The 26,262-nt window shown below is 38.5% G+C and overlaps 1 pseudogene; it reads right to left on the bottom strand.

Annotated features, from left to right (window-relative positions):
* Positions 1 to 10,050: 10,050 nt before the first annotated feature.
* The window catches only part of LOC109371940 (epidermal growth factor receptor substrate 15 pseudogene), a 20,235-nt pseudogene continuing 4,023 nt past the window's right edge, over positions 10,051 to 26,262 (bottom strand).

The following is a 26,262-nucleotide window of genomic DNA, read 5'->3' as shown; positions in this document are numbered from 1 at the left end:
CCTCAGGGTTTTCTTCTGGCTTACTGGCCTCTACCTGAGCCTAGGTCGGGGCCATCGAACTACCGTTCCGGAAGAAAAGTACACATAGCTCCACTCCCTCCTTTTCTGAGCTTTCTCCTCCCTGAACCTGTTCATTGGGGTGCGAAGGCCACCCCGACGTCACCAGTGTTTATCTTTAGGCAATCTGGCCTGCCTGGCTGTCTCCATATGCTTGCCAGGTATTGAGACTGCTGGTAGCCCAAGCACCCAACCCACGGGTAAGACCTGTCTTAACTCTTAACTCGTCTTCTTGGCCCGTTTCTCTTGTAACTTTTTTTAAAGGACTCAATTTGCCCAGTTCCAGTGAGCAAAGAGACACCATAAAGAGTAGAAAAGATACAGAATGAGCCTAGCTTAGTATAAGTCTTGGTGAGAATGGAACCTCACTCTTTATTTGTATTTGCACAAGGGTTGGCTAGGTGGATGTGCCAAACATAAAAAAAAAGTGTGTTCATGACAATCATTCCTGTTCCTGAAGTTGGTTAAAGTTTTATGGTTATCAATAAAAGCCAGCACTCCTCCTTTATCGAGTGTTTGCTATCTATCCTTCGCCCTCCTTTTATTTAATTTTAATTTTTATATTTGGTCTCTCCTGTGCTGCTCTCCATGTGGGAATAGTCACTTACATTGCTTCCTTTTCTCCTTGCCTTGTTGAGAGTGAGTCATTGGGTAGTTGGGGTGTTTTCAAGCATTCTTTTCAACTTTCCCATTTAGCCGTTCCTGAACTCGTGTTTATAGGCCCCTCTTAAAATTATAGAATGTTAGACATGAAGGGACAATAGAGATCTTGTGATCTCAGTTCTTTTCATTCAAGGACTCTTTTTATTATGTTTTCATCCACAGACCTCATATCTTGAAAGATTTTGTCACTTAAATGAAATCACATACATCACTGTCAGGGATGTAATGCTAATAAGCAATAAAGTTAAATAAGTGTACAAACACTAGGCACTGTTCCCTGGAAATGCCCGCTTAATTTCAGCTGTCACTCTTCTAATCCAAGGTTGATCACATGCTTGCTAGAAGAATTAAATCAGATATTGTAAAAACCGGATAAATAACTCTGCTAACAATATATGTTCCACCAATCACATCCTAGAAATTTCTATGATGTCGTCAACAGCAAATTAGAATTTCTGATCAGTGTGCAATAACCAGAGTTGATTTAATGCCTGCCAAAAGTAAAGAAACTTGACATTTTACTTAATTGCAATTTCCAGAAGGCTTTCTGAAATATTGTAAATAGTTTGTGGACCTCTTTCTTTCTTCTGTCTAGTTTAAAGTTAATCTCCCACCTCTGCTCTGAATCTCTTGCAGTCCCCCTTTCTTGGAGATGTTGATGACTTCATCAGTTGTCAGTCATCCACCCTCTGTGTCTTCTTGAATCTCTCCCTCTCTCCTAGGTGTTTCTTTTCCACCAATAAGTTTCTCTTTTTAGTGAAACACATCCATGAATTCTGTGTTCCTGTGTATTTACCTTGCTGTCTCTCTTTCCTTCTCTGACAAATTTCTAGAAAGAGTAGTGTTGACTTTGTTGTGTCCACTTGCTCCACTCCCGTTCTTCCTTCTAAATAAGTCAAATATGTTGCCTCCTTTCCATCCCCTTGCTGTTGCCTTGATTAAGTAATGTTTTCTTGCCTGAATTTCTCATCCTTTAAACTCATCTTCCTCAGGTCTGACTCAAAAATCTAGTCTTACTGCCTCTGATCAGACATACCTCTGATCAGACTGAACTTTCTTCTGCTCAAATCTGGATGATGCTAACAACTAGTTAGTGGCTCCAAGCTTATTTGCCCACCACCCCTAAACTGTCCAGAATGTTTACTGATGCTCATAAGTTTCCTGCATCCTCCTAATGGGATAAAAAGATAAACCATCTGATAGGAACCCTTTCAATGTGCATAAAAACAAAACAAAAAACTACCACACTTTATCCTTTCCCTTCATTTTTTTTTTCAACCAAATATTTATTTCCCATTGTACTACAGGAGGTCATGGAGATTAAGAGGACAGGAAAAGGAAACTAAAATGGAGCAGCCAGCGCAATAGGAGAAGCACAGTTTTGAGGTGAGAATCTTTTGATATAAACTGTTCCTGCCCCACTGTGTCCGTTCATTACTGTTTATACTGATGTGATTTTGTTCAGTGAAGTATAATTAACATGTAACATTATATTAGTTTTAGGTGTACAATGTAATGATATATATTGCACAGTGATCGCCACTGTAAGTCTAGTTAACATCCATCACCGTACATAGTTACAATTTTTTTTGTCTTGTGATGAGAACTTTTAAGACCTACTCTCTTAGCAACTTTGAAATATGCAATACAGTATTATTAACTATAGTTCCCTTCTGACTTGAAAAATTCCTCCTCCCCTTTCCCAAATCTATCTCTTTTACCTACTTCCTTGATTGTAGCAATACCAGTTTATTTGAGCACCTGGTCCCATATGTTTCCTTCTTTATCTCTACCTTCAGTTTATCCCTCTTCGCTATTTGCTCTACATATAAACCCAAATGCCTCCTATTTAAAGCACCTTCCTTAATTCAATACATAATCTCTCTTCTCCCTTAACTGTCAAACTTCCTGAAGGAACAGTCTATGGTTACTGTTCCCATTTTTTCCCCCAACTACTCACTGGTTCTTTAAACACTTGAAAACTGACTTCTGCTCCTTAATTACTGAAACCACTCTCTGAAATGTCCACCACACCCTACATTACCAATCCAATGTCTTTAGTTTAGCTTTACCCTTCTTAACTGTGCAGCATAGTTGAAATATTTGCTTTCTGAAAATCTTCTGTTTATGGCTTCCATGCCACTACATCCTTCTGGCTCTCTCCTTTCCCTTTCCCATGCATCTCTAAGAAGAGTCCTCTTGCTTTTTCAAACCCCTTCTATGAAAGTGCCTTTTAGAGTTCTCTCATTTGCCTGCTTTTCTTCCTGGGAAACCTACATTATGAGCTGGTTTTAATTACACACTGTCTCCATGCATGTAACCTGGATCCGTCTTCACGTGCTCCACACCTTTCACATATCTCAAGGACAGCTTCACTGAGTATGTATCTCATGGTACCTCAGACTCAATATGTTGGGAACCAGTTTTATTTTCCTTCCAGATACATTATCCTCTTATGTTTACCATTTACTTCATTGAAACTACTATCCTTCAAGTCATTCCTGCTAATCTTTGACTTATCTTTTTTCTGCTATTTCTAAAATGTGGGTTTTCAATGGGGGTTGGGGGGGGGGCGGTGTTCCCAAGATGAGCTATTGGATAATCAGAACAAAGTACTAAAACTTCTCTTTATAGTTAATTCCTGTTAAAAAATGATTAAATAAAACAATTCAGGTGATACAAACAAACTTTATTTAATACTTTATGAAGTGGATAGTCTCCTTTTGGAGAACTGCAAAATAGATGGAAGGATAAAGAACCAAGAACAAGGAAGAGAAAAATAGCAACTATCTGATCAACTGGGACCACATAGTCTACCTTGTTTGTGATAAGAAGAAGCAGGGGAGCAAGTATAGAGCCCAGAGTTGGCTTGATGTTTGGGGATTGACTGACTGGATATACTGCATTTCTGGTTATGTGGAGCATTTTCAGGGACAGGAATGTTATCTAAATTTCAGTTTGCTGATGTGGCACCCCTGGGGCATGAGTAGCTTCACCTTGGACCTAGAAAGTTATTTCAACAGTCCTAACTACAATAAAATAAGGGCTCCATTAATATTTCATATAAGGACTTCCCCTGGTGCTTTGATTTGGTCTGTATGTAGAGTCGTGTCAAGTACACTTGGAGAGGAATCCTGAGGGGAGAGCACATTGTGTCTATGAATCTAGGGATTCACAGATTATGTTACCTACTTTCACTTAAACTCACAAAATGGAAAGTGGCTTTATTTTTATTTTTTAAAGATTTTATTGGGGAATTGAGGGAGGGGAACAGCGCTGGGGACTTAGGGGAAGGGGAACAGACAAGTTGCTGTTCTTTTGCTCTTCAGTATAATTGTGGAGGACGTTGCTTCACTGGCCCATGTTGGTATTATCATTGCGCTCTTCCTGGGTGAGGCAGATTGGTCGCCGGCCTCTGGACAGCTGCTCACGGTGGCTCTTGGCAGCTCACACCGGCTGCCGGCCGCTCACGCTGGCTGCTGGCCACACACGGTAGTTTATGGCAGCCCATTGCAGCAGGGGCTGCAGCCTACGCCGTCGCCGGCGACTCATGGCAGCCCAGCTCCAGGTCAAGTTGTTGTTCACCATCTTAGCTGTAGAGCACAGTGTCACTGTGTCACTGGCCCTCATGTGGGATCCAAACTGGGGCCCTGCTGCTCAGAGCTGGCGTCCCAAGCCAGCTCTTAACCAATGCACCACTCGGCCAGCCCTGGATAGTGACTTTAAAAATTCCTATGAGAATGTGAATTGAAGATATTTCTGATCATACAAGCACTAGCAAAAACGAAGAATATACAGAATGGAATCTCCTACTCTTCATTCAAGCTCTTCATAAGCTACATTACATAGTTAAAAGAAGTATGTGTGTGTATATATATGATATATCTATATCATATGTATCATATATAAACACAGATTATATACATGACAAACATATATGGACAACTTAAATCTGCAAGAAATCAGAAAAAAAAATGGAAATTTTCAAGGTTGTTTGACACGAGAATTTACATCCACTCATTGTAAACCATGGACCTTGCTCTAAGTATATAGTACTTTTGAGATGAGAGTTACTACTGATACAAAGCCATCAAAATTAACAAGATATTTAAAAATTAAGCATCCAAACATGAATTAAACCTCTCTCTGTGAGAGGAAAAAATTTTGTGAGCATGTATGAATGTTTCAAATTACATGTATTATATTAGTTCATTAGTAGAGCAGTACATATTTTATAACTAAATAAATATATGCATGAGTTGTAGGGGTGCATGCTCAAATTTTTAACTGATGTGAGTGTACAGTCAAAAACCTAGAATCACTTACTTAGTGAATCACTGCATCCTGTTAATTCTTCCTTCCTCAAAGCTCTTGTCTTCTCCCCTCAGTGCTCTGGTTTAGGCTCCAACCTGACCACTGCAGCAAGTTTGTCTCACCTCTATGGCTCTAATTTCTCACTTTTCAATCTCACTTTTTATCTGAATTGCTGCTAGAATTATTTGTCTCAGGCTTATATTTGATTTTGTCATTTCCCTGCTTAAAAACTGGTGGCTCCCTATTGGAATAAAATGAATTCTCAGCCTCCTAACATGTTTAAGGTTTTCTATGATTCGGCCTAAATCTCAATTTCTTCTATTTAGCTCTCATTTCACCCAACCATGTTAAACTACAAGCAAGGAACATTATATGCCTGTTGCTTTTCTCTTACTATTCCCTTAACTTGACATATTTTTCCCCTTTATCTCACATTCTACTTACTTAAAACCATTGTTCTATCTTTTCCCCCTCCAGCTTTATTGAGGTATAATTGACAAATAAAATTTGTTTATATATTAGGTTGTCAGAAAAGTCATGACATATTTTTTCTATATTTTTCGTTGCAAAAATGCATCATGACTTTTCCGACAACCCAATATATAGTGTATAATGTGATGATTTGGTATATGTATACTTTGTGAAACAATTACCACAATCAGAAAAACTTTCTTCTTTAAAGACTTGCTGCATTTCCTCTTCCATGAAGTAAGCCCTGTGGCTCCTTATCAGAACATAACTCTTTCCCTCCTCTGATTTCCCATAGTTCTTTGTTTCTGTCTGTGCTTAAGTATGTGTTCAGCACAGGTGCCATCCAATCAGAACAGAGGTCTTCCTTACTTGTGCTTCTTGTGTGTATTGGAAAATTATCAGTTCTGTTTTTTGGGCTATATCCCACTGTGCCTTATAATTTATTCAGTTATTATGTTTATCTTCCTCTGCTTCATTCTCCTCCCTCCAGGTTTTGTGCATTGGGACACAGGGAGTTAGTAGTTTTTGTATTATTTATAGGGAAAATTTGTGAAAGACATAGAAATAGACCAAGATATTATGGTTGTCTTTAATGAAAAACTGGGCATTGTCCAGATTATCTGATTCTGTAGGGTCTCCGAATCTTTTATTGGCTTTGGATTATTTTACATTGCTTTAAGTTATATAATAGTTATAATAATGCAAATGATTCTTGTATGCAGAAATGCAAATTGTATCTCTTTGGGATTCACTTGATAATTATGCTGTAGATATTGAGCAGTTTTGAAATTTTATATTTGTTTAGCAAATTTATTTCACAATTCTGAATGACCATATATGTGTGGTTCTTTGAATTCTCGTTTGAATCAATTGTAATATCTTACTGGTTCCCTCATTAATTAGTGAATTAAACAAAAGCTTTGACACATGTTCATTTTATATTTGTATGAAAGTCATGTTATGTTCTCTTCTAAAAATTATCTTTTAATATATGAACATACCTTGAACTAAATAAATATTATTTCTTAAATTCAGATTAAATATCATTTAATGAAAAACACTGGAGGGAACTGAGACACTTTTCTTTTTAGAAATTTAAGATTATGGAGTAGAGAAATATTTTCCAAATTGAATTTTGGCTTGTCTGAACAAGCAAACAATTTCCTGTAGAAGATTCAAAACTCGTTTTTATCAGAATGAATTTGAACATTGATTGGCCTTTGGATTCTTTGATCCAGTTGATTGTATACAAAGTAAAACAAAAACCAAATGCCCGATTTGTATTGACTCAAATATCCAAAAAGTGAATCAAAAGAAAAAGAAATTCTAAAGTGGCACTCGATTATTTCATTACATGTTGCTAGTTTTGTTTTTTTGTTTTTTTTAACCTGGAGCATTTCACCTTGAAAAAAATCATGCAGAAATCTTAGTAATCATTTGGAAGTTGGTATAAAGTAAATGTTTCATACATATGTCTTAAATATAAGAAACATGTTCTGAATTCACCTTATATTTCACAGCTGCCTTTCTTGTCTTGAGACTGGAAAATGCTTGAGGGTCAACCTTAGGTCTCTGATCCTTTCTATCTAAATTCTCTTTTTTATCTAATTGTATTGTTTCTGCCATGTTTTCAGCTTCTCTTCTACCAGTTGTAGCATTTCCCAAATGTCTGTGCTTTTGAGAAAGGTCTTTATTCTCTACCCTGGTAACCTCATTCACTTTACTGGTTTGGACAAAGGTGAAAGCTGAGGAGATGAGAAAAAAGAGGACAGTTTTGAGACAGATTTCAGAAGTAAAATCGGTAGAACTTGTTGGTGATTGCATGTGGGAGATAAGGGAGAGGGAGAAGCCAGGATGACTTTTGTTTCTGGCCTCAGGGATGACTTACTGACATGGGAAAGACAAGTGGAGACAAGCTTGGGAAAGATTATCATAACATTACTTCACTTTCTTCTTGTTTACATTGAAGTATGTTTAAAAATGACAACCCAGAAAATACAATACATATTAATCCAATACGAGTTTCACATGTGACATTTGGCCTCACCTCACCACCTTCAATACCCTTTCTCTAGGACAGAAATTGCATCTCCCACTTCATTCCCAAGTTGCACACTTTTTTTTTCAGGTGAAATCAACATTTCCTTTTAGTTAAATAAATAAAGGGAGAAAGGGATGGTAGTGTAACTATTATTTTGCCCCAAGTCTTCCTCACAGGCTAAGACAAATTCTCCTTTCTGTAGAATAGTTGTCTTAAATTAGCTGGAAATTCACAGTTCACAGCTTTTTAAAAGGTACCATTTCCCGTAGGGAAGGTGAATATAAGTATCTCCCATTGTTTCTAAGGCAAAGGATGTTTTAACCATTGATCAGATAAGAGTGGGGCAACTTGAAGGGGAGAAAAAAATTCTAAATGACCTTCCTGGTTTCACAGCCTTCTAGCCCAAATGTTACTGACATTTTCATTAAGTGGGTTAAGGAAAACAATAGAGGTTAATTAACTTAGTGGTGTTTCAGCTAAAATGGCTGAAACTGCTCTAGGCTCTAGGTAAGTCTAATCTTGTTAGCAGCATCTTGGCCTTCCATTTTACACTATATCACCTTTGAATGGTCTATAAACAAATTAGGATCGCTTTTTGTGTAGGGCTGTGTAGCTCACAGGGATGTGTGAAAATGTATTAGATAATGTCTGTAAAACACTTTAAATGATTTATTCTTTAGCCAGTTTTTCCTAAGGGATACTTTGTCTCACACCTTCTAATTGCCTTCTAGCTAGATGATAAAGAGCAATCTTCAACTAAACACTTAGTGGGTTGCAGGAGATGACTCATAGATCTTTTATTCTATGCACATGGAACATATACTTACATTTCTCACCATGAAATTCTCCCTTTCTAACCAGCATATTTTTGGGGGGGGGCAGGGGGGGTGACATTTAGATATCATTTTCAGTTTGCTGAAGTGGCAGGTAAAGCTTTGTGGTCATTAGAAAAAGTTTATACTACCAGGGTAGAATAATGTAGTAAAAGAGCATAGATTTTGAAAAGAAGAACATTCAGGGTTTGACACCTGGCTCCACCATTTACTTGCTAAATAATGTGGCAAATCATTTTACCTTTTCAACTTCAACTTTCTTACTTGTAAAATGAAGATAATAACACCTATCACTCAAGGTTGTTTTTATGACTATGTGAGTAATGTATAGTTTTTGACACTTGGATGATGCTCAATAAAAGATTCTTTTCTTCCTTCAAAGTTCACTGTCACTGGTAAATTCACCAGCAGTTCTTAAGTTTGCTCTCTACCAGTCAATATCTACAAGTTAACATATATGTTGTAGAGACCGGTATTTAATAGAAAATAACCAAGCTAAGCACAGATACATTACTCTAGATAAATAATCTTTGGTTTAGTCTGTTAAACAATACCTCGTGATGATATTGAAAGGTCCTGCTGCCCATCTTTCTACCTTATTTCAAGTTTTAAATAATTTAGCTTAACAGTCTAATCTTCTGATTCTAAGAAACCTCTAGAGCAGCGGTTCTCAACCTTCCTAATGCCGCGACCCCTAAATACAGTTCCTCATGTTGTGGTGACCCCCAACCATAAAATTATTTTCGTTGCTACTCTATAACTGTAATGTTGCTACTGTTATGAATTGTAATGTAAATATCTTTTTGTTTTCTGATGGTCTTAGGCGACCCTTCTGAAAGGGTCGTTCAACCCCCAAAGGGGTCGCGACCCATAGGGTGAGAACCGCTGCTCTAGAGGCTATTGTTGATCACACACATACAAATGGCTGGTTTCATTATGTTTTGGCCTAGCTCCGCAAAAACTATGAGCTGACCAGATGTGCCTCCTTGAGCATGCAGTATTGAGCAACTATAGAGGCCAAATGATTAAAGTATCTTGAGTAATTTCATTAAGTAGTAGAGGATTCAATAATTTAAAAGCATCTATTTGTTTTCTATCCTGAGACTAGTAAACCAAGCCCAAGAAAATCCACCCACCAAGATTTCACCACCTTCATTGCTTATAGATTCTGGGGTACATTCATTTTTACTTGAAGTCCCAAATATGCTGAGATTCCTGGCCAACCAGTAAGTGATGTTGCTTATGACCTGTGAAGCTTCAACCATAAAACAGGTACCACGCCAGTTTTCTTGGGTGGGATTTGTAGGCATTGCTTTCATACGTAAAATACAACATATGCTCTTTAATGATGAGATTTCCATATCTAATTAAATATTATTTATTTTCAAATATGACACTCAGGTATGACCTTGTATAACAATGTCAAAATTGAATACAGTAAAATTATCTGTTGGGGTGCAATACATAATTATTGTATAAACATTTGAGAGAATTTGGATAACAAACATTTTGTTCTGATTGATCTATGGGCACAAGCTGTTCAGCTAGTCATTTATAAAGCAAAGAATGTGAATTTGCAGGGTGCAATAAGTATACAGCAGAAGATTATACCTCACTTTTCTCTTGCTTGATGGCCACTCTGTAATGGCAGTTTAAGATGATATGAACATCCTACAGAAGAATTAAGAATTCTTTCAAGGAAGCAGTGAAAAGGGAACTAAAAGGATCTTTACTGTTGACCTTTGACAATGTGCTAAACACAGCAAATCCACCTTCAAATGATTATTTTCCAAAAACAGAAGCAGAGGGGTCTGGGGCCACATCACTAACTGCAACAACAGCAGTTCCACCAAGAGCGAAAGGATCATTGTGCATAAGTGTTTGTACCCATGTGTTACTGCCATTGCTGGCTGCACTGAAAGGGTCAGTACTTGAAGTGACAAAAGGATCATAGAAGATTGCTTGAAGAAACAGTCAGATGCAAATGGATCTGAACCTTTGAAAGGATCACCTCCAAATGGATCAGTTTTCCCAAGAGGATCATCCTTGAAAGGATCACTGCTAACAAAAGGATCAGACTGGAAAGAAATCCAAGTTTGTATCTGCAATTGGATCTGTCAGTGAACTCTGATTCTACAGTAAGTGGATCTTCCTCTTTTGAATGTCTGTCACTGTTCAATTCAGGACAAACTTTCATTAACAGCTGCAGTCACCACTTCCTTTTCATCAGTCTCACCAGAAGCCAGTACTTGAGGACTGCTTCTTGCTGGAGACCCCTGGTGTATGGGCTCAGGCTCAAGGCTGCTCTGGCCTTCAATGTTCTCATCCAGGTTGACTATTTCCCTGCTGCTGGTGCTCAGGCTCCAATAATCTGTAGCGCCATTTACAAGAATGCTTTGTGGGCTACTGCACCAATTTAATTGATTATTATGGTTTTCTAGCTCTTTCATTTCCATCAGTTTCATTTGCATTGAACTGACTTCCTGCTGAGAATCCTGTGGGTGCTGCTGAAGAGGTCCCAGCTGAGCCTTCCCTGACTCCACACCCTCATCCAGTTCTGCTGTCTCTTGCTGTAGGCAACTCAGCTCTTCCTCAGCTTTGGCCAGCTCTTCTTCATAAGTGGAGATCTGTGATTCTTGACTACTTAATTCAGCTTTCAAGGATGAGATCAGCTGGGCCTCCTCCCTGCATTTCTTCCTGTCTTCCTTGAGCTGCCCTCCAGCTGGGCTTTCTGCTCATCCCATCCATCAAGGAGTTCTTGTACTTGCTGTTTCTGAGCCTAAAGTTTTGCAGATTAGTATTCTTCCTTTGAACTTCATCTTGAAGATCCTGAACCTTGCATGTCCTCTGTTTAACAGTATCTTCTTTTTCCTCCAGGTCCTGTTCCACATTATTCTGTTCCCCCTGTAGGTCAACTGTTTCATTATTAAGGGTATCTAGCTCCTTAACAGCAGAGAAATCTGCAACAGGACTGGATCCTATGATGTTCTTTTGTAAACTGGACCTGTCTGATGATGGAATCTTCTCAGGAGTAAGAATGTGAGGAGAGTCAATGCCTTTTATTAACTTTTGATTGATTAAGTGGAAAGCCAAGGCAAACTGATCCTTTGAAAGCTTCCCACAGTCCTTTGTGTCACATAATGCCCAAATATGGGCTAGTAAGTTATAAGGTAAACCTGTCTTCAGAAAGATTTCACCGACTTCCAATCCAGACTCAAATCCATCCATATCTTTATCAGTTTTCAGGAAGATTTCATCATATTTAGCTTTTTCTGCCAGTGATACAACCCACGTTTTTCTCTTAGAAGGTGGCACCAAGGCTGGAGGCAAGGACATTGGCACAGGGTCTTTCTCCAATGTGCAGTATACCAAAAACATGGCAGTTGTAAACTCATCTCTATCGAGCATTCCATCATGATCAGTATCACTCAACTCCCAAACTCTTCCAAGGATATCCACAGGTAACTTAGAATTGAGCAACACTGGTTTCACTTTATCACCAGATAGAAATCCATTTACTGGGCTTAAACTATCAAAAATTGCATCATATTTGGCCTTATCTTCAGATTTTACAGCCCATGGGAGCTCAGTTGCAGAGTTTCTACTGATTAGCAAGGGACTAGTGGTATCAGGAAATCTTGGTGGAGGAACAGCCAGGTTCAAGCTACTCAGGGAAACCTCCAATCCATTCCGGGCACATGCCACCAGACGCAAAGCAACAAAGAATTCTTGTTTGTTCAGGATTCTTTTGCCATTTGTGTCAGCTAAATCCCAAATCTTCCCAAGTTTCAATTCTGGAAGCCCTGATTTTTTCAGGGAAGCAGCAGCATTAGAAGCCAATACCTTCCGGTATTGCCTATATCAACCTGTCTATAGTATTTTTCATATACAGGATTCCCAGTTGATAACCCCCATAATGTGAGTGGGCCTCATCTAATCAGTTGAAGGACTTAAGAGAAAAGAATGAGGTCTCCTGTGTCAGGGAGAGCAGGTTGCCACAGCCATGGTGTTTCTATCATGCACGGGAGGGGAAGGAACTCATGAAATATCTTTTCCCTGTCTCTTTAATTTCAGTGTCTGTGTGCCTTTTGATCTGAAGTGAGTCTCTTGTAGGCAACATATGTAAGGGTCTTGTATTCTTATCCATTCAGCCACTCTGTCTTTTGTTTGGCACATTTAATCCATTTACATTGAAGGTAATTGTTGATAAATATGTAATTATTGCCATTTTATTATTCATATTTTTTATTTTATTTTGTGTCTTAAATAAGTCCCTCTAACATTCCTTGTAATACTGGTTTGGAGGTGATGAACTCCTTTAGCTTTTTCTAGTTTGGGAAGCTCTGTATCTGTGCTTCAACTCTAAATGATTGCCTTGCTGGGTGAAGTAATCTTCATTGTAGGTCCTTGCGTTTGATCACTTTGAGTTTTTCCTGCCAGTCTCTCTGGCCTGCAAAGTTCTGTTGTGAAATCAGCTGATAGTCTTAAGGGACCTCCGTTGTAGGTAACTAATTGCTTTTCTCTTGCTGCTTTTAAGATTCTTTGTCTTTAACCTTTGGCATTTTAATTATGATGTGTCTTGGTGTGGGCCTGTTTTGGTTCATCTTGTTTGGGACTCTGTGCATTTCCTGAGCTTGTATATCTATTTCCTTTGCCAGGTGGGGATGTTTTCAGTTATTATTTCTTTCTTTTTTTTTTTTTTTTAAACAGTTTTTTCTACTACCTTCCAATCTTTTTTAAAGATTTTATCGGGGAATTGGGGAAGGGGAACAGACAAGTTGCTGTCCTTCTGTTCTTTAGGCTAGTTGTGGAGGATGTTGCTTCACTGGCCCATGTCGGTATCATCATTGCACTCTTCCCGGGTGAGGCAGTTGCTTGCCTGCTGTTAGATGGCCGCTCATGGCAGCTCACGGCAGCCCAACTTCAGGTTGAGCTGTTGTTCACCATCTTAGCTGTAGAGGGCGCAGCATCACTGGCCCTCATGTGAGATCCGAACCAGGATCCTGCTGCTCAGAGCTAGCATCCCAAGCCAACTCTTAAACAATGCGCCACTCGCCTGGCTCCAGTTATTATTTCTTCAAATAGGTTTTCAGTTTCTTGTTCTCTATCTTCTCCTTCTGGTATCCCTATGATGCCAATGTTAGTATGCTTGATGTTGTCCCAGAGACCCCTTAAACTCTTCTTTTTTTTTTTTTGTAATCTTTTTTTCTTTTTGCTGTTCTGATTGTGTGTTTTCTGCTACCTTATCTTCCAAGTCCCTGATTTGATCCTCTGCTTCAGCTAATCTACTGTTGATTCCCTCTAATGTATTCTTCATTTCAGTTATTGTAGTCTTTATTTCTGACTGGTTCTTTTTTATGTTTTCTATCTCTATTTTTATGTTTCCTATCTCTTTGAAGCTGGCCATTGGGCCTACCAGCCCTGGGGCCTCCTGGGGGGTGACCCTCTGCAGGCCAAGGTCAGCCAATCTGTGCCCTGCCTGGGGCCATCCGGCATAAGCCACAAAGCAATCCAGAAATTATTGCAGTCTACACTGTGCTTGGAGGTGCCGTGACAGGCCAAGCTGTGAACCACAGCTGGCTGTCACTAGTCCTGGGCTTGGGGCTGCTCAGCTAGAGGTATGGGACATGCCGAAGCCAGATTCTGCTTGTTTGAGTTTTGTGAACCTTTGAGATTTTAGGAAAGTCTGCATCATGAGCCAAGGCATGCAACTTGTATGGAAAAGCGACTGGAAGCAGCTTGGGTGTGCCCAAAAGTTAGATAGGGTGGGGTCTGAGGGAATAAAAGGGCAGGGCAGATGAGAGGGGCTAGCCTGTTCTATGGAGAGTCAGATATGGCATCTGCATGCAGCTGCATGCAGGGAGGGGGAGGGCTCCCTAGAGAAACAGTGGCTTCTGCCAACTTCTCCATCCGGGAGAAAGCTGTCTCCCCAGCCCTCACCTTGAAGCTAGACAATTCAGTTCCTTCCCGTATGGCCTGGTGCCTTTTGAGCTGCTGCCTCAGTGCTGGCCTTTAGAGCAAGTGAGCCTGTCAGCAAGTAGGTCTGTGTGCCGGCCTCCAAGAGGAGCACCTGGGACTGCAGCCGCCCTTCATCCCACTCAGCCACAGTCTCTGCTGGTTTTCACATCTAGAAGTCCTGGGCAGTTCTCTCCCAGACACTGGAATCCTGGGTTGGGGAGCCTGGTGTAGGGCTGAGAGCCCATGCTCCTCAGAGAGGATCCCCACAGCCGAGATAGCCCTCCTGATTTTTAATGGTCACATGCAGGTGTGGGACCAGCCTGTTCCTTGTCTCTGCCCCTCCTACCAGTCTGAAGGAGGCTTCTTCTGTATGCCTGTAGTTGTAGGGCTTAGGGCTTAGATTCAGCTAGGCTTCAGGTGATTCTCAGTGGTGGTTGGTCTGTAGTTTGGTTGTAATTGATGTGGGCCTGAGAGGAAATGAGTACAGCATTTATCTACTCCGCCATCTTGATGGGAAAATCTGATCATTTTTTATTCACCTCATCTTTCAAGTATAGTAATATTGATTTTAAGAAGAATATTCAGTATTTATATTATGATCATGTAAATACGCTTCACAGATAAATACTTGTCTTAATTTTTCATTTGCATTGTTTACTTTGTACATATTAATTCAGCCTCAGAGTCTTTTGGGCGTATAAATCTCTCAGTATGTTCAAAAGCATTAGGTGGTAGGTCACTTTCATCTTCGATGAGAAAGTTCTTCTGCAGCCCACGCCTGGATTGGTTCAGCTTTCCACTGATGTATAACTATCCCCTGGAAAGCACCAGTTACTTCTTAGGTATTCATTTTGCATTTCTTGAATTGGTGCTCTTTTTCTTACATTCCATGTCTGCCTCTTACTTGGTTTACTTTCTCATTTTGGTGGTGCATATCCTCCAGTATTATCTTCAGAAAGGTTGCAGGGGAAGTACATTTTTTGTGACCTTGCAAACCTGAATGTTTTTATTCTACCTGAATATTAATTGATCCTTTGATTGAGAATGGAATTCCAGGTTTAAAATCATTCCCTTGATAATTTTGAAGGTATTACTTTGAAGTTCCATTCTTTTTTTTTTTTTAAGATTTTCTATTGGGGAATTGGGGAGGGGGACAGTGTTGGGGAATTGGGGAAAGGGAACACTGTGTTTTTCCAGGATGCATCAACTCCAAGTCAAGTTGTTGCCCTTCAATTTTAGTTGTGGAGGGCGCAAGCTCAGCTCTAAGTCCTGTTGCTGCTTTCAATCTAGTTGCGGGGTGGGCGGGGTGGGGAGCTGTAGTCTACCATCCCGTGTGTGAGTCGAACTGGCAGAGTTGTTGCACACTGAGCCATCTGGCCGCCTGTTGGCTGCTCAGCTCAAGGTGCCGTGTTCAATCTTAGTTGCAGGAGGGTGCAGCCCACCATCCCATACGAGAGTCGAACCAGCAACCTTGTTGTTAAGAGCATGTGCTCTTACCGGCTCAGCGGCAGCTCAGCTCAGGTGCAGTTCACTGGCCCATGTGGAAATCAAACCAGCAACCCTGCAACCCTGTTGCTCAGAGCTCACACTCTAACGAACTGAGCCACTTGGCTGGCTCTGAAGTTCCATTGTTGCTCTTTAAGAATTCCAGTTGCCATTCCGGTTTTTTATTTTTTTTGTTATGTCCTATGTTTTACCTCTGTTAATTATCACCCACCTTTTCTTTAGCCACTTGGTGTGTTGAAATTTATAATGATGCCTTGTTGAGAATCTGTTTTCACCCATTGTTCTGAGACTTCGACAATCTGGAACCTCCTATCTTGACTTCTAGAAATTTTTCTGGAATTATTTTCTTTGTGATTTCCTTTCCTCCATTTTCTCTGTTTCTGGAATGCCTATTGTTTATATATTGGATCTCCTAGTCTGGTTCTCTAAGACTCTCCTCTTCTTTCTCTCATATATATATTTATGTTTATATTTTTATATTTTTTAATTTTCTAGGAGATTTTCTTAACCTTCCCAATTCTTTAATTGAGTTTTTGTTTTTAATTTCTGCTAGAATTCTTTTTTTTTTAAATTGGGGGATGGGAACAGCGCTGGGGAATTGGGGGAAGGGGAACAGACAAGTTGCTGTCCTTTTGTTCTTCAGTCTAGTTACGGAGGACGTTGCTTCACTGGCCCAAGTTGGCACCATCATTGCACTCTTTGCAGGCGAGGCAGATCAGTTGCCAGCTTCTAGACGGCCACTCACTGTGGCTGCAGGCTGCTCACGCTGGTTGCTGGCTACACTTGGTAGCCCATGGCAACCCACTGCAGCAGGGGATGCAGCCTATGCCAGTCGCCGGCAACTCATGGCAGCCCAGCTCCAGGTTGAGCTGTTGTTCAGCATCTTAGCTGTAGAGGGCAGTATCACTGGCCCTCATATGTGGGATCCGAACTGGGGCCCTCTGGTGTCTCAAGCCAGCTCTTAACCAACGTGCCACTCAGCTGGCCCTCTGCTATAAATCTTAATTTTCAAAAGCCCCCTCCCCCTTTTTTTTCCTGTTTCTCCTCTCCCTCACCTTCATGGAATCCTACTTATTTTATGATTATTTTATCTTGTGTCCATTTGAGATATTGATAATTTTTGTGAAGGTTTTATTTCTGCCAAATACCTTTTTACTGAGTTGATTTTGTTTGGTTTGGTTTCTGTCTTTCATGTTAAAGACTTTTCTTAGATCTGGTGATATTTGCCTGTTCATATTTAAGTGTGAGGCACTAAAGGGCTGAATGGAAGTTCTGAGCACATGGTGAGGCAAGTTGTTCAATCATCTGGATAGGCCAGAGATCATCTTTTCTACCCTCTGCAAAGCATAAATCTCCAGACTTTTTTCAGCTAGAGAAAGTTTTAACTGGTTATTTATTGTGAAGAACTTATTTTTAGTAGTGCTTTTTCCCTAATACGTCTCATCACCGCTGACACACACATTCACCCAATGTAGAGAATTACGTGGCATCTGACCAGTTCCTTGTTTTTAGGGGGAGCTCTGCAATAAAACCAGATTGCATCTTGGCTTTCTGACTGAGCTTCCTCATTCTGTTTAATTGTTTACCAATTATTTGCCTGCTTTCTAACTTCCAAAATTTTACTGCTTTTTCTCTTTTCATTCACTATATTTATGTACTTAAAAACGAATTCCTTTACAGTCATTTTTGTGTGGATTAGGGAGAGACCAAAAGTAAGTGGAAATGCTCAATCTGCTATTTTTATCCACAAGTTTTATATTGTCTCTTTGGTAAGATTCTCTGTTTTCTGTCTTTTTCAAAACTCTTGTTAGTGAGGTGTTTGATTTCTTTGAATGATTCTTTAATTTTCTTATCTCCCTTTTCCCATTTATTTTATACTAGAATTTTGATTTTTCTCTTAATTTTATCTTTTAACTCTTCTGTTGAAATTTTTGTATCAACTATTATTTTTTTAATTTTTCAGACTTTTTCTTTGAATGTTCCATTTTCATAGCATCCTTGTGTCATGGATGTGTAATATGTTTTTATTTCTAAGGATATTAATATCTTTTAAGTTTTAATTTGAACCTTGCGTTGTTTATTTTGAGACCCATTTCCCCCCTTTTGCTTTAATGACTGTCATGTTAAAGCTTGTTCTCAAATGTCTTGTGATTTTTGAGTATCTGTTTGTGTGTATTCAAGAAGGAGACATAAAAAAATCGGGAGTTCTGTGCCAGTGCCTGGAGCTTATTAATTGGTGGACCTTTTAGTGAGTGATGAGTGGAGACCTGGCAGCATTCTTAGAGAAACCTCTAAATGTCAGTGTCTGCAGGTTGCTGGGCCTATGATTTTCTCCGGAGAAGAATTGTTCATTTCCTTATCTGTGGGGTGTTAAGTCTGACAACCAGTGTTGTGGACGCTGATTGGGAAAGAAGGCTCAGAGATTCAGCCCTCCGTGTGCAGACATTAATTTAAATGCCTGCCTGTGTCCTACCCATTTTTTCACCTTGTTTTCAGCTCTTCATTGTCACTCAGCTTTGTCTGGTACTCCTAAGCCCAATCTTTTCTGGTTCAACATTAATTCTTCCAGGTTCTGCCAGAGAAGGGCCATCCCCTAAACTATATGATTAGGCAAGAGAGAAGATCTGAGAAGTCTAATTACTACTAATGTAGACATTCAGCCCGTCATCCTGTTTTCATCCATTCTGCAACCCTGCCTTCAGAGGTAGCTGCTGTCTCAAATTCCTGACTTTGAGGGCAAATTATGAATGAGTTGTCTTCTTACTGGGTTTCTCCCCTTGTACACCCAGCGCAGAGAAAGCTGAAACCTAAATCAGTTATTGCTTGTCTATCTACTTACTGTCTTCCAAATTTTGTTGACATCTCTTTTCTGTTGCCATCTCTTTTCCTAGTCTTCGTTTTTGAGGGCTTTTGTTTTCTTTCCTATATGGTTGATTTAGTCAGATTTTGGGAGTAAGCAGAGTAAATGCATTTCTTACATCTTTTATATTCAACAAGAGATTGCTAAACCAGTTTTAAAGCTGTAAGTGGATATTATTTAAATTATATGATATGATTTAACATTCAACACTACTGTACTATTTCTTTATTGATTCTTTTGGATTGACCTAGGTATGATTTAGACCAGAAGAGCCAGAACAAAACCTTAAGAGTCAACATCTTCACAAAGTATACTCATATATTTGCAGAAATACTGACCATGTGTGTCAGTTGAGAAATATCCCCAGATATCCAGTGTCATACTAATCTCAAGAGCAAGTTAAATTCAAGCATTTAAAATATTACTTTTTAATTCTATAGTATTAAATATGTGAAAATACCATTTAGTCAGAATAAAGACCCATCTGTAGACATCAAGTCATATGAAATACATTAAAAATATTTTAGCTTGATAATTAGCACTAGCTGACTATATGCCATGTTACTTTTTCATACTTAGAGTTATCATGTTCTCTGAAATATTGTTTATTGTGGAATATCCTTGTCTTTGCTTCATTTTCTTCATGATTTACAGATATGATGTTAAAATAGTATTTATGGTGTTTATGTAGAAATGCATAATCTTGATACCCAGTTTTATTTAATGTATGCAGCCCTTAATACCTACTTACAAGAGCAATTAGAAAAATGTACTTCTTAATAGCAACTCCAATTATTGCTTATGTGAATAAATTTCATCTTTTATTAAAAAAAAAAGAATTTACACCTGGTGAAAGAAAGACAGCTTCTTATTGACCCCATGCAGGTCACTTTATTCCCATGTAAGGTGTGGAGACTCAGTAAGGTTATTTAGTTCTAAACTCTGAAGGAGGCACTGAGAGTTAGAAGCAATATTTAAAATGTTTCATTTGATTTGAGAGTTGCATTTAATGTTGAGAATTAGAGAGTTAGAAGTAAATAACCAAGTAAAAAAAAAAAGGACTTCTTTATACAAGCATCAGACAATAGACAAATAAATGCCATCAGTATTCCAAACCACAGAACTATAGTTCCATTTCCTTTATTAGTTCATTTAGATTTATGTATTTATTTATTGTTCTACTACATCGTAGGTCATCATGAAGTCATCTGCTCCTGAACCCATTGGGAAATCCCAGCTGGTTTCCCATGTATATTTGACAAATGCGCAAGCAATGTTATCTTTATGCTCCAAAGTTGTTACTCCTGAGCCTATTCATTGTAATATCAACAATTAAAAGCACATGGTGTAGTTCTTACATGAAATTCTGAGATTGTCCTTCTTTGTTGAAGATAAAAATTTTAACTTGTGAGCCTTTTGGCAAGTATCAGAAGATAACAGAAATTATCTGTCAGTGAGAGTGATTATGGTTAATTTATGTGGTAACCAATAATGTCAAAACTGAATACAGTACAACTTTGTATTGACTGCAGTACAGAATTTTTTGTAAGAATTTGATCAGTGTTTTGTCTGGCAGTGAGAACATACAGTAGTCCCCCCTTATTTGAGGTTTTGCTTTCCATGGTTTCAATTACCCATGGTGAACTGCAATCTGAAAATATTAAATGGAAAATTCCAGAAATAATTCACAAGTTTTAAATTGCACACCTTTTTGAGTGATGCAGTCTTGTACCCTTCCTCCTAGGACATGAATCAACCCTTTGTCCAGCGTATCCACGCCGTGTACTCCACCCGCCTGTCAGTCACTTAATGGCCATCTCTGTTATCAAATCGACTATTGTGCTGTCACAATTCTTGTGTTCAAGTAACCCTTATTTTACTTAAAAGTGGCCCCAAAGCCATTCACATAACTTTTATTACAGTATGTTGTTGTAATTGTTCTATTTTATTATTATTGTTATTAATCTCTTACTGTGCCTAATTTATAAACTAAACTTTATCATATGTATGTATTTATAGGAAGAAACATAGTATATATAGGGTTAAGCACTAGCTGCAGTTTCAGGGATCCACTGGGGGTGGGGTTTAGAATGTATCCCCCATGGATAAGGGGAGACTACTGGATTATGGACAGTGAGAGCACTGATAAATCTCCAGGGCCTTCTAATTCATTCTATAATGTTTACAATCTCAGAAACATACATATACGTAATATTTTATCTATAAAATCTGCCCTTTGACACTCTTTTGATCAGTTCTTACAATAGTGTTGAACTAATCAAGAATTATAGAATATATCAAGAATTTATTTTGGTCATCACTTCTATTATAAGGCAAAAGAGCAAATCTTCATGAAGTTTCAGGGGCCTTAAGGGAAGTTTCAATGAAATTTTATGTGTAAAAAAAAATACAACTGAAAATTTTATTTTTCTGACTTTAGGATATGAATGTGGAAAAGCAAAATCAAGAGTACTTTAAATCACTTAGTAAAATAGAATCAGGTGTGCCTGAGAAGCAATAAATTGGCTACCTACTAATCAAAATGATGATATAATATTCCAAATAACAATAAGAAAGTAACACAATTGAAAGGAATCTTAGCTATTTAAGAAATATGGAACTTTATATTTTTGTTGCTTATGTGGATGAAAAAGGTGTTCTATGGAAAATAACCTTGCAGGATGATCTGACCATAAATTCCTAATTGGACAGGTCATGATGGATAGTCACACCCTACTCTTCTAGTGAAAGGCTTATCCTTGCCTTAAATAAGTCCCATCCATTGCTTCTGTGCATCTAGCTCAGCGGTTCTCAACCTTCCTAATGCTGTGACCCCTTAATACAGTTCCTCATGTTGTGGTGACCCCCAACCATAAAATTATTTTCGTTGCTAGTCTATAACTGTAATTTTGCTACTGTTATGAATCGTAATGTAAATATCTTTTTGTTTTCCGATGGTCTTAGGCGATCCCTGTGAAAGGGTCATTCGACCCCCCAAAGGGGTCGTGACCCACAGGTTGAGAACCGCTGATTCTAGCTTAATACACCTTTGAAATGCCTCTTTTCAGAAATACAACCACCAACAAGAAAGCACATAATCTTGTTAACTAATCTTCATTATGTCCCCTCCTTAATTCCAAATTCATAAAAGGAGCTGCAGAATGATTATTCTCCCAAGCATTTGAGATCTTGCTGCCTGGCAATTGTAGTCCGTTTGGGCTCAAATAAACTCTTATAAAAAATTTCTGTAGGTTTGAGGGTTTCATATGTCGATACTTAATGAAGGACTTGACAAAGTCAGCACAAAACATAGAAAACTATTTTGGTGGGATATAGAATTTCTGTCATGCAAACAGATCACATGGAATGTAAAATAACCATTTCCTACTGTAGGGGGAAAAAGTTTTCCCTTCTAACCTTCTTGGATTTTGGCTGGTCTAATGATAGAATTGACATAAGACAGATTAACAGAAGAAAAACAAGTTTAGTTTCATACATATGGGAACCCATAAAAATGTGAGACTCAGAGAAATGACCGAAGGAGGCAACTTTTACACCTTATAGACAAAAAACACAATGAATTTCTGAGGATTTGACAAGACAAAGAAGTTTGTGTTGAGGGTGGTAAATTAGGAAGTAACAAGGTTTGTTTATACAGACATCTTGGCCATGAATTCCCTATCTCTGATGATAAGGATGCCTTCTACCCTCCTGGTACAGGGAAGGTACCTTTCATATGGGAGATTTATTCCCTGCTGCAGGGCAGCAATGTGGGGGTCAGAGTACCTTTCTTGCACTGGCTGTTTCTTAAGTAACTTTAATTCAAAATAACCAATTTGTCAAAGTGATATATTTTTGGGTGGCATACTTTGCTCCCCTTCAATACCCCTTGTTAAGAGAAAACCAAATGGTTCAAGATAAACTGTCATTTTAATATATAGAAAACTAAATTCTAGTTTTGCATTAATATTATATTTAGCAATAAAGGATTCATGAGCTTTCTCCCTTACTTTTTAAATTATCTTACCAATATACCCATCAAAACTGAGTGAACTTTGTCAAAATTTGGATACATTTTATTGCTTCTTTTCGAATTTATTATTTGCAGTTTGATGCAAATGCAAATTTTTTTTCTGCCAATCAATGAGTTTCTATATCTATTCAAGATTTGTCTTACACAATAATCCTTTTTCACATTCTGGAAGAACCAGACTTTACTTTAGGGCAAAACTACCCTCCTTTCCTTGAAAACAAAAACACATTCCACTACCTTGCATTCCCAGTTATACTTTTCTGCTGCTATTGCTTTAGCCTGATTATCTATGTGAATTATATATAGCTTCTAATCAAATTAACTAATTTCTATTACATAGAGAAAACCGGGAGTGTAGAAGTATGTATCATGCACAGTTTAGCAAATTAGGAAAATTCATAAATACACAAAATCCTCTAGAGTCATGCAATCCATTTTTCATCTTTTAAATTAGCAAAATGAACACAATCATTAACATGACCAGTAAATATATCCACTATAAGTGACAAAAGAATATATATTAAAAATATGTTGGGCCGCTGAGTGGTGCGTTAGTTAAGAGCTGGCTTGGGACACCAGCTGTGAGCAGCAGAACCCCGGTTCAGATCCCACATGAGGGCCAGCGATGCTGCGCCCTCTACAGCTAAGGTGGTGAACAACAGTGCAACCTGGAGCTGGGCTGCTGTGAGTCACCGGCGATGGTGTAGGCTGCATTGGGCTGCCATAAGCTACCATGTGTGGCCAGCAGCCAGCGTGAGCGGCCAGCAGCTGGTGTGAGCTGTCAAGAGCCGCCTTAAGCACGGCTGGCGACCAATCTGCCTTACCCGGGAAGAGCGCAATGATAATACCAACATGGGCCAGTGAAGCAACATCCTCCACAACTAGACTGAAGAACAAAAGGACAGTAACTTGTCTGTTCCCCTCCCCCAATTCTCCAATTAAAATCTTTAAATAAAAAAAAATATGTTGGGTGATCACATTTCAGTGTTATAGTTTGCTTAGAAATTATCTAGATTTCTAATGATATGCATTAAATAATGTTAAGCATAGTCTAAGGTTTTAAAGTTAAATAAGAATCTTGGTTAAATTAACTTAGAAAATCATTTATCTGAATCCCAAATTAAGAACCTTTGAGAACCTGCAGAAATACAAGAAGGCTGAGGGTCCCAGCCCCACCACAAGGCCCATGAGCCACCAGTGTGCGATCACCATCTGAAATGCCTGGACTGCCCTGTTCACCTCCAGCGGCCACCTGTATACTCAGCCCAGCATCCAGGACACCGCCTAGGACACCAGCAAGGTGACAGCCCAACCCCTAGGCCCCACCACCCTAGTGCTCATCCCACTCCCAAACCTTATAGAAGGAGCTGTCTGCACACACCCCATCTGTGTCCAGATCTGCTATGCTTTTTAGGAGTCTGCATCGAAACTTTGACATGATTGATATTTTTACTCAAAATCCAGTAAGAGAAAGTAGTTTGGCTGTACAAGGAAAAAAAAAAAAAGATTTTAGACCATTTGTATTCACATAGCTTCGTGATTGGGACTGAGAACTAAGATCCCCTGTATTATTTGACTTAATATTTATTCCAGGAAATTCTTGCCTGGGAATATAAAGCTATAAACCAATAAACAATTTCACTATTTGCTTCAGGAAATTCCTAAAAAGCAATTTATTCATATAGTTTGTTCATCTCGTCAAACATCTCTATTTTCTATCAAGATAATAGATTGTTCACTTGGCCAAATAGGTAGCTTATAAACAAAAAGAAAACATTTACTTATCAACACTCATGTCAAGAAGCTGGCTTTACTAAGTCCCTCAATCTTAAATTATTATGTCAAGGCCTATCCTTTGTCTCAGTTTGTTTTCTGTGTTGACAAACATGCCTTCAATCATTTAATCCCAGATCCTCAAGCCTATAATTAACCTCCCTTACTCTCCCCATTTTGAGACATTAATAAGATCTCGTAAGGTGGTGTTCTCCCTTCCTGCAGCAGGCCTAATAAACTTAGCGTTGGTTGATCAACAAAAACTGTGTGTTAATAAATGTGTGTTGCTTTAAGCTGAGAAGTTTGTGGTAATATTGTTACACAGCATTAGCAAACTTACACAACCACATTGATAAAACCAGGGAAGAATCATATAGATGTTTTTAACCCAAAAATTATAAAACCACCCTAATTGGTAAGAGATTCAACTTTATAATGTGAACTTGTGTTTTTATACAAACCTACTTCTGATCTTGACGTTTTTTAAGAATTTTTTTAAGCTTAGTTTTACATGCCCAATTTCTTTATTTCTTGAGCAATTTGGAAATATTAGTTATATAAGTACTTATTTTTCTTTAAGAACGAATTAGAATGGAACTATTTGGATTTGAGAAACTTTGTAATTTATGTACTCCAGTGGTAGGAAAATGTCAAACACGTTGAAAGGTAAAGGCTTTTTTCAATTATAGATATACAGACTTGCTGAGAGCTTGCAGCTTTAGTTGTATAACCTTAATCATAGGTTAACAGTAAACCAGAACCATAAAAACTCACTAGAGCAGATTTCAAAGGGATGTTCTACTTTCCAAGAGCATAAAATGTTTTCTTGACTGAGCTGAGTTCACATACAGTCAAAAAGACAAATAAAAGAAGCTGACAAACCTGATTCTTTATCATCTCTCACCTAACAGATGCCCATTATATCCTGACAGAGATCAGCTAATAATTAGATCATAACACCAGATTCCCAAACACTGCTGTCACCAATGAGGAATAACTTTTTGGCAGTACACAACCAGACTTACATATACACAGGGTGCTGTATTGACTATTAAAACAAGACTGTCCCAGTGGTTCAGTGTACCCGCTGGTCCATGGGTCCAGCTGTGGAGTTAAACACGGCATAAACAGATACATAGTCTTAGCCAAGAACCAGATGAAACAAAGCTCCCTTTGTGTACTCAGAGAACAATGACTTATACTGTTTTAATATCCTAAAGTTTACATGGGGAGTAGGGTGGCCAAAGGGGAAATACTGATGACCTTGAATGTTAAGAAGTGACAGTGTATCATTGTTGAATATGTTAAATATATTTGTTTTTAATAAGGTATAATAACTTTTATGCAGATATAAAAATGAGTAGAGGTTAAAGATTTTATTTAACTCATTAGTTAAGGAAACTGGTGAGGTATTACAAGTTCAAGCGAGAATTTCAAAAAAGACACATTTATAAATAAGGATTATTGACATAAATCTTCAAATAGAGGTAAAATTGGCCTTGTCGGGGTGGGTAGGAAGGGAAGAAAGTTAACTGACTCTCCACTAAATAGAATTTACATAATTATAGGCAACAATTATGCATAGTTATCAGTTATCTAAAACTTATGGAATTATAAAATAACTCAAGGACAATGAAGGGCTAGAATCAGATACCAGGGGTCGTCGGCAAACTGTGGCTTGCGAGCCACATGCGGCTCTTTCGGGTACATACATGTGGCTCTGAAGTAAAATTGAAAATGAAAATAAAACTAT

This window comes from Hipposideros armiger, unplaced genomic scaffold (genome assembly GCF_001890085.2).
Source record: "Hipposideros armiger isolate ML-2016 unplaced genomic scaffold, ASM189008v1 scaffold_603, whole genome shotgun sequence".
Classification (NCBI taxonomy): domain Eukaryota; kingdom Metazoa; phylum Chordata; class Mammalia; order Chiroptera; family Hipposideridae; genus Hipposideros; species Hipposideros armiger.
Note: the sequence above shows the minus strand (reverse complement) of the source record. Positions and strands in the feature narration are given on the sequence as shown.